The 9444-nt window shown below is 30.1% G+C and overlaps 1 long non-coding RNA gene across 1 annotated transcript; it reads right to left on the minus strand.

Annotated features, from left to right (window-relative positions):
* Window positions 1-415: 415 nt before the first annotated feature.
* On the minus strand, window positions 416-904 carry LOC118070096 (uncharacterized). The gene is made up of 3 exons (XR_004690714.1): window positions 835-904; window positions 613-757; window positions 416-532 (listed from the first exon to the last, which is right to left on the minus strand). It is a non-coding gene; the product is annotated as an uncharacterized lncRNA (long non-coding RNA).
* Between the last annotated feature and the right edge of the window lie 8540 nt (window positions 905-9444).

The following is a 9444-nucleotide window of genomic DNA, read 5'->3' on the forward strand; positions in this document are numbered from 1 at the left end:
GGCTTATAATCTAATGATAATAACATTTTTATCTTAATGTTAGCGTAATAACGTAATCCAAGTGAAAAAAATTTGAAAACTGAATTATTAAAAAGTTGAAAAACTTCAAAAATAATGTCTGTCAGTATTATTCTCTTCTTTAATAAACATAAACGATTTTCGTGCAACGAAAAAAAAAAGTTTTATTACTTAAGTTTTTATAAAAATAAATCAGTATTTTTAATGAATACCTTAATTTAACTGAATTTAAATATAAATATAATATGAATATAAATTTATTAATAAATTCTAATATAAATCACTACTCAATTCAATTATTTTAAAATAAAATAATCAGGGTCAATTAAAGAATTCAAAAATAATTCCTGAAGTTATAAGTATAACTTTTATTTATATTTAAGAAAATTTACATTTGCTGGTATCTCTCTAACTTTGGTTTTCTACACTTCCAAATTATGAGCCACGTTGTCTCAGCTCCCGTCGAATATTTGTGCGTTCAACTACTGCCTACAAATATTCTGACAATGTCATCCTATATATAAATTGATATTATAACAAATTATTTAAATTTAATATAAAATGATTGAATAAATTAACAAATTATATAAGTACCTTCCATTTCTCAAGGACTCTTGTAAATTATTAATGTACAAGTCAATTGTATGTTGAATTGCTCGAGAATGATTTTGTCGTGTAGTTTCATTCATTATTCTACAATATTCAATGTCACTGTCACAAATTATGTTTATTAATCGATCTGAAAAATGAAATTTAATTCAATACAGAATTATGAATATGTATAAATATATATATTAAATGTGTTTTAATATTTACCCAAAAAATTACTTTTTTGTGTTAAAACTAATTGTCGTGTGAACTAAATTGAGTAATAATAAAAATTTAATAGGATCTTAATTTTATTTCTCTTTAATATATAATTTATTTGTGTGAAAATTTATTTTGTTTTTTAAAAAATATGTCATTAATGAAAAAAGAGTTTGAAATAAAAATTATATTGAAAAAAAACCTGTTTAAAAAATTTCATTACACAATGGAAGAAACTAACTTTATTAGAAAAGTTAAACTAAGCGTAAATTAATGATACAAATAATATATTTTATTTTATTTATAATTACGATAATACTAGAAGACTGTCTTACTGATAGTCAATTAAAACACAAACTAACTGAAGAAATAGCAAGTAATTCAGTAACTTAAATGATTGATGAAACAAAAAAAGGAAATATATTAAAGAAAAATTCAATTTAAAAGTAAAGTATTTCTTTATTATTTTGAATTGTGTAATTGATATTGTAAAGAAATTAACTCAATATAACTTGATGTGGTATATCTCTAACGATGAAAAATATCGATATAAGTAATTGGTTTTGAAGAAAATTATGCTCCATTTCAAGAAGATCAATCTAATATTTATTTTTGGTAAGTAAAGTTGCTATTAAACAATTCAAAATTTAAAATCATATAAGTATTTTTAATTTTTGATTGAAAACAGTGTAATTACTGTCATCTATTAGAAAACAGTGACACTAGTTGAATTTTTTTTCTACTATACCGACGCAAGATAACTTACCAGTCCTAACTCCTTAAGTTGACTGTTCAACGAAATGATAAACATTGAAAAAAGAAAATTTTTTTTAATTTGATTGAATATTAAATGATTGAAAATAAAAAAAACCAATTTTAAAAGATTAAAAGAATAAAGCTTATTTTTAAAATGATCATTAGATAAAAAATCTGGGCATCATAGAATTTGATTAACAATCAGTAAGATTATACATTTAAAGATTCAAATTTAAAAGATTGTAAGAATGCCTTTGACTGACATCTTATTGGGGACGGATGTCACGCTCCCCATTTAAATACAACATCATGTTAAATCATGAATAAATGATAATTGCATTTGAAGAACTCAATAGAATGTTCACCTAAGAATTCTGATAAAAATTACATTTGACTTAAAAATAAAAATGTTGATAAAATGGCGACAGTTGGTATGAAAGTGTAGCAGTCGGTAAAGTAAATTTCATATGATAACTAGCTAAGCATAAGGAATATAAAACGGATATGAATTCAAACAAGTCATTGAATATCACTTAAGGCTGGGCCATGGAGAATATAATATTATATTCTCCATGGGCTGGGCTGAAGTCAGAGAGGCGACTGATTCCCGTATCTAAATACATTGGATCGTAAGTTTCTAATTTCTCCGCGAATTTAGGTTTTTACTTAAAAATATTGGTCCCAAATTAAAGCCTGTTTTATGATGCAGTGCGCTAGATAGCAATTCCGATTATACAACTAATTTTTTTAATTAAAAAATTAAAAAGAAAATTAAACGATTATGAATTGATTTGCCGCGCTTCAATTCCAAGATGGCCGCTACAAGGTTATAAGAAGAAATCGTGAATTATTTATTTTTTATCTAATTTCAGCTCCTAAATGTTGTCTAGCGCATTTCTTGCAACATTTCTAAGAATAAAAAAAATTATTTCAGGTGATAAAATTGGATAATTACAAAGAAATTAGAAACCTACGATTTGGGATGATTATCATTGGAAATTAGTTCAAATAAGTCCGACTGATGGCAGCACTATGACCACAGTTGACCCCAGCAGAGAAGAGAGACGTAAATAGAATCACAATGCCGTGTTCCATTTGGGGATCACCCCAGATCACCCCAAACCACAAAGTTATCACCCCAACCGCCAGACGGCGATACTGTACATGTAAGCTTCTGTACCCCAAAGCCAGGTGGCGACAGTGTTCTTGGCACAGTCACGCCTACTCCCCTCCAAAGATGCGCACGCATAGAAAAAATGCTTCGCGGCAGAAAAAGCCAACTTGAATTCTCAGATTTTCCGAAATTCTTGGAAAGTTACAACTCAAAATTATCGATTGAATTTATTGCTTTAATTTATATATCAGTATATAAATTTGTTTGATTTTTTTCGAGAGTGCATACAGTGTATAAGTGATTGTGCATTGTGTACGCAAAAATGCCAGCTACAAATGTATGTGCATTTTTCAAATGCGAAAATGTGTCATCGAGGATGCCGCATCTCTCGTTTCATCGCTTTCCTAAAAACGAAAGGTAAGTTTTTGAATCACTTTTCATTATTGACAGCTTTCGTCTTAGTTCATTGATATATTAATCAATTGATATTAAAAAATATTTGTTTCTATATATAAATACTTCTTTGCGTATCTTCAACGACTTTATATATGCTAAAGAAAAGAATATTTTTGAAAATTTTTTTTTTTTTTTTCAATTAAAAGGGTAGTTGGTTAGTTAGATATGAGTCGATCAACTTTTTAGTTAATATTTATTTTTTACAAATAATTCATTGCAGCATTTGAGTGTTATTATATCACGATTTTCTAAGCTTTTTGAATCGAGTTACTTTGATAAAAGTGAAAGTAGTAATATAGAGAGATTTTATAATCAATCAACTTTAATTAATGATATTATCAACCCTCTTTTTGTCTATAAATAATTTTTAAAATAATTGTAACGTTTCTACGAGACATGGGCTAAGCTGTTTTTTTCATTTAAACTTTTTTGTCCATCCCATGGTTTTCCCCAGTCTCCAATCTTTTAAGCTGCTTTAGATCAGTATTTGTACCAACCATTATGTTTATGTGTAACAATATACCTACAAAATGAGTCCGAATACATTTTTATGAATCATTTAAATTGTTTAGTTAATTATAGTTTTTCATATAATTTTAATGAAAAAAATAAATATCGATGTTATGAAAATGAATAATTGAACCATTGCATAATTAAAAATCAAGAAAGGTATAAAGTTGATAATATTAAAATATAAAGCAGATCGTCTTATAAATAATTATGACATATATAATTACAGTAATTTATAGTACAATAAATACCTATTGTTAAATTAAGGATTATTAATTCGATTGCAAATACCTTTTTTAACACTAATTGATATTCAAATGTCAATATATATAGTAATAAGGAAAATAAAAAAGTATCAATACAATTATTATTGCTAAAATATGTAGTCCAGTCAAATGAGGGAAATGGGATAATTTTGGTTTGCTGCGGCCAAAGTAATGATTTATAGATAACTAGATCGAAAATTTTGCGAAGAACACGATGGTGTAGGTCAAGAATGTTTGGCACGCATAGGGGAGTAAATCGCGAAAAGCCGCCTCCCATCGCGAATTTCTCGATTTCTATCATAGATATGAAAAAATGTTTTAAATAAAAGTTGTTCAGAATTTAATTTTAATAAAAAAAGTACTAAACACTTTTTTCATATTTATGATAGATAAAAAGTTATTAAAAAATCGGAAAAAAGTACCTAAAAAAGTATAGCTAGATCGACAGGAAATTTAATTCTCTATCGATCTATATATATGATTATTGGTCCTAAAATTGACAAATTTTCTCTAACATTTTAAGCGCGTAGAACTTGGAAAAATTCTCGCGCTGATAAAGTTGGAGCTTGGAAAGACTTCTGAAGTAACCAGCATGAGCCCAAAACATCCCCTCTTCCCTCACCGTATAGTGGCTTTGTCACACGTACGGTTCGAGTGATCATTTCACTCGCACTTATGCTCTACTATACTCGGCGCGTGCGCAGAAGTTTTGTGTGAGTGCGAGTGAAGCAGAGAGATATGTATTGCTCTCTGTCGCACCCGTTAGCGCCAGAAGAGGAAAAGTGCGCTCGGGGGCCCAAATATTAAAACCTTTAACCAAAATGAGAACGATTTAAATAATATATTGTCCATAAAAATAATGAAAAAATTGATAAAAAAAAAATTTTTTTTTCTGAAAATGTACCTAAATATCTCATTTTTCGAAATAAATTGCCACAAAGTAATATTTATAGCGCTAAGTATTTTTTATTAATTTTCTTAGACGCGACTGGAGCTTTCGTCATTAGTGAAGCTTCAGTCGCGAATAACTTTTTATCTATCATAAATATGAAAAAAGTGTTTAGTACTTTTTTTATTAAAATTAAATTCTGAACAACTTTTATTTAAAACATTTTTTCATATCTATGATAGAAATCGAGAAATTCGCGATGGGAGGCGGCTTTTCGCGATTTACTCCCCCCCCCCTATGCGTGCCAAACATTCTTGACCTACACCATCGTGTATAAATCATCACTTTGGCCGCAGCAAACCAAAATTATCCCATTTCCCTCATTTGACTGGACTACGAGTCTAGTTTTAACATTTTTACATCTGAAGACGAACAAGTGGTACTTTTTTATGTAGGTAATCCGCTTTTATGACTGATGCGGGTCTACCTTTTTACAATAGCGTTATTTACGTCGAAAAACCCACGGGTTAAGTGGTCAATGTTTGGCGCGTGCTCAATTACTTTTTGATAATTGAAACTCCGCACCCTCATCATTGTCTTCGTCTTAATTTTTCGTTTTATTTAAAAAAAAATTCGAAACAAATCTATCAACTCCTTTGTTTTTTTATTTTTTTCTTTCCTGTTAACATGAAAGAGAAATTTTCTCAGAGAACGATGTTGGGAAACCGTTCGTCTCCCACCACTACATGACAGAACTTGAGCTCCGCCCTACGCTCAGAAACGTCTCTGAATCTCGACCATTCTGCCATCTGACCGCAACAACACGTATCAAAATTTCCGGCCACATTGTCCCATAAGAAATAAACTTCTATTTACGTCTCTCTTCTCTGACCCCAGTCATCCATATTGAAAAAATGCACAATCCGTATCCAAAACTGATGGTGCCCTGCACTTGGTGAGTAATTTGTGTATGAGTGTGTACGGGTAATATATGTATGTGATGTAAACATAGTGTATCACTTTACAATGCCTTATACTTTGATGACTATTGCAGTTAAAATAAATGAAAATAATGATACTCATTTAACATTAAATAATATAATACCTGAAAATAACTTCAAATACATATATTCATCCATTATGATCATTTTTATTAGGTATAAATGTGAATAAGGAAGCTCAATTCCAAGTCAGCGTATCCAAGTATGTAGTGTAAAAACAAATACACATAAACTCAATACCAAGATTATGCTGGCCATGTGGTTAGAGCGTCAGAGTTCTATTTTGCCGGGCAGGGTTCCATCCCAGTCATAACCACTTTTTTTTTCTACTTTATTCGTTAGATTAGCATGTAATTATAATATTGACATGCCATAATTAATCCTTTATAACAATTTGATTTTTTTTTCTCTTTACTCATTGAATTTATTGACGCTAAGTCGAAAAATATTTGAACAGAGCCATAAACTTTTTTTTTGTATAAATACATTGATAATAGTCTGTGTTTAACAACTTATACATCTTTACATGTATTAACAATGTTAAACAATCCGTGGCGAGTTCCGGCACTTCGCCGGTAAGCTCTACCCTCACTCTCTGTGCCCAGGCCTGCAGCTTATAATTTTCAAGCATATACAATCGTATCGCTCGGTGGTTAGAGCATCGTTTTTTATTTTGCTGGGCAGGGTTCGACTTCAGTCATGTCAAAGTTTTTTTTTTCTTCTTTATTTGTTAGATTTGCATGTAATTGTAATATTAACATGCTAAAATGAATTCTTACTAACGATTTGATTTTTTTTTCTCAATTATTTATGTAATTTATCGACGCCGAGTCGGAAAACATATGAACAGGGTTATTAACACTTTTTTTTACTATAGCTATATGAACGTAGCTTTCTTTTAAGCAGTTTAGAAATATTTAGAAGTAGTTAAAATAATCCACGGGAATTTCCGGCACTTCGCCGGCAAGCTCTATCCCCACCCTTCGTACTCAAGCCTGCATTACACAATTTATAAACATAAATGTAATGTCAGAGACGATGGTTTTTTTTTTTTAAAGTTAAATTTTATTTGTTACAAATCCTTGATATTATCAGTACAAAAATTCACTTACAAAAATACTTAACAATAGAAGAAAATAAAGTTATATAAGCTATTAAAATAATAGATCTCCGTATAAACCTGTATGCTTTTGCAATTAACAAAAATATTATTTCAAACTGTAACAGCTATAGTTACTTACTGTAACAACTAGTTACTATAGGCTCTAGAAATTTGCCAACAATATAAAATATAGAGAAGATAAAATATATGACTGATAAAAAATTCTTCAAATCAGAGACGATGTGTTAGCTCTGTAGGTAGAACACTAAGTTTTCATTTTACTGACTAGGGTTCGATCCCAGTCATAGCCAATTTTTTTTCCTTTTTTTTTCATTAAAATTTTATATATATACTATAATTGGTTGTTTATAAAAATTCAAAATCAATTCCTATTGTCTTTTGAAGACAACATTTTCTAAAAAAGAGAATTCATAGTAACTCGTTCCTCACCCTCAGCTTATTTTCAGTTCGGTAAAATAAATGTCGAACCTTCTGACTACAGAGCCAGCATATTTTCATTTGCTTTGTTTACGTTTAGATATCATAAGCTTCAGGCTTGGTAACAGAGATATTATATTTATTGAAGTAAAATAGATTAATTTTATTTGAAATAGTTTTTAATTGTTTAGAAAATTCAAAAATCATTTTTGATACTTAGAAAAAAAAGGTACCTTAAAAAAAACATGTGAAAAAGTAATAATACATTGCGTTAAAAATTAAAAAAACAAAAAAAACCCATCTAAAAAGATTTAGTAATTTTAATTGTAATATTTTGAGACTTGAAAAACTTGGCGTGACTATTACGACGCGTCAGTAACGGTAAGGCTACAGAAAAGACAACGACGTGAATAAAGTTATCAATAATAAATATTAATTACAATTATTTTCTTCAATAAAAAAAAAAATGTAATCAAGAGATACGGTAGTGTCTCGTGCGCCAAACATAAATTGCCGCCATTTAGCCCTTACGTCACGACGAGGTATTACCGTGTCTCTATATAAGTTATCCCTGACGGGGGCCAGGGAGGCCGAAAAATGCAAAATGCAAAATTGAGGTCGAATATTTCAAAATTTCGAAAATAAATTAATCGATGCAAACCGATGTTAAATTTTTTTAAAATCGAATTTGCCTCGAATATAAAAAAATCGATGCAAAGTCGATGTAAAATTTTTTTAACGAATCGAATAAGCCTCGAAAATGAAAAAAAAACCATCTTTAATCGATGTACAATTTTTTTAACACCAATTTTGCCTCGAATATATAAAAAACGGTTTAATATCGATGATAGTGAAAATCTAATAGATAGCGCCATTCACGGCCGAATAAAATACTAAAGTTAATAATGTACACACATCTGCCTGTTTAGCATACCTGGAACATATAAGTTTATGGCCCCAATGGATTTGAATAAACCGGGAGAATACGCATACAATTAAAAAATTATTTCGTAATAATTATTATATGGTATTACGATCGTTTTCTCTCCATTTTACTTATTTCGTTTAATATTTCAAATAATAAACTAAATGTATATAAAAATGGATAATTTCTTTAAAGAATTAAGATTAATTTATTACATAATAACTTGTTGATAATTTTTCTTTCTTAGTATCATCATTCTTGTATTGGAATTTTGCTGACGGCAATGTCCTTACGCCTGTGTCTCAAGACTCAGAGCAGCTATTTCAATTCTTTTTCAATGTCATCTTAATATTAAAAGGGCAATAAATAATAATGTCGATTACGAAAAAAAAGATCGCGCTGTTATTTTAGTAGATGACGAAAAACAGGGGCTGATACAATACATTCGTGGTCTGAAACCAAGTATCAGATTATTAAAAAAAAGATTTCCTTGTCATGGATGTGGCAGTTTGGAACACTTTGTCCGTGATTGCCCACAGAAATCTTCGAACCCAAATTTTCCGTCACGCCGACAACCAACCGTGCCTAACCCCATGAAGTATACCGAATGTCAAGAAACTCAAGGACTCCAGGAGCAACCTTCATGCTCAGAGTCGAGAATAAGTTCGGACAGCGATATCATTCATTCATCAAATCAAAATGTACTGTAGGACTACCAGTTAGGAAGACGTGGGCACAGCTTACAGGCATCAATTTTACGCCTGTAAATTGTACACATGAATGCAAAATTACAATAGATAACGTCGATCATATTTTTCTCGTAGTTCCGAACGATTTTCCCTTGGATGAAGATGGGATTGCTGGTCGTCCATTCCTCGAAAAAGTAGAAGATAAAGAAGAGGAAAAGAATACAGAAAATGTTCAACAACCGGAATTAGCCTCGCGAGCAAAGCTAGGAAAACATATTATCTTAACGAATGATCCAATACCTGAGGGTAGTGTTGATGTATCATTCAGTCAAGGAGAAAATTCCCAACCCATAGAAGTCTACTCTGAGGAGGACAACCATGAATGTCGCATTATTATTAGAATTAATGCAGAAGGAAATCTTGAAGAATTAAAAGAAAAAATTCAAGAAATAAAACAAATAACAATGAACGAG

This window comes from Chelonus insularis, unplaced genomic scaffold (genome assembly GCF_013357705.1).
Source record: "Chelonus insularis isolate UGA/USDA-ARS -01 unplaced genomic scaffold, ASM1335770v1 contig_50_pilon, whole genome shotgun sequence".
Classification (NCBI taxonomy): domain Eukaryota; kingdom Metazoa; phylum Arthropoda; class Insecta; order Hymenoptera; family Braconidae; genus Chelonus; species Chelonus insularis.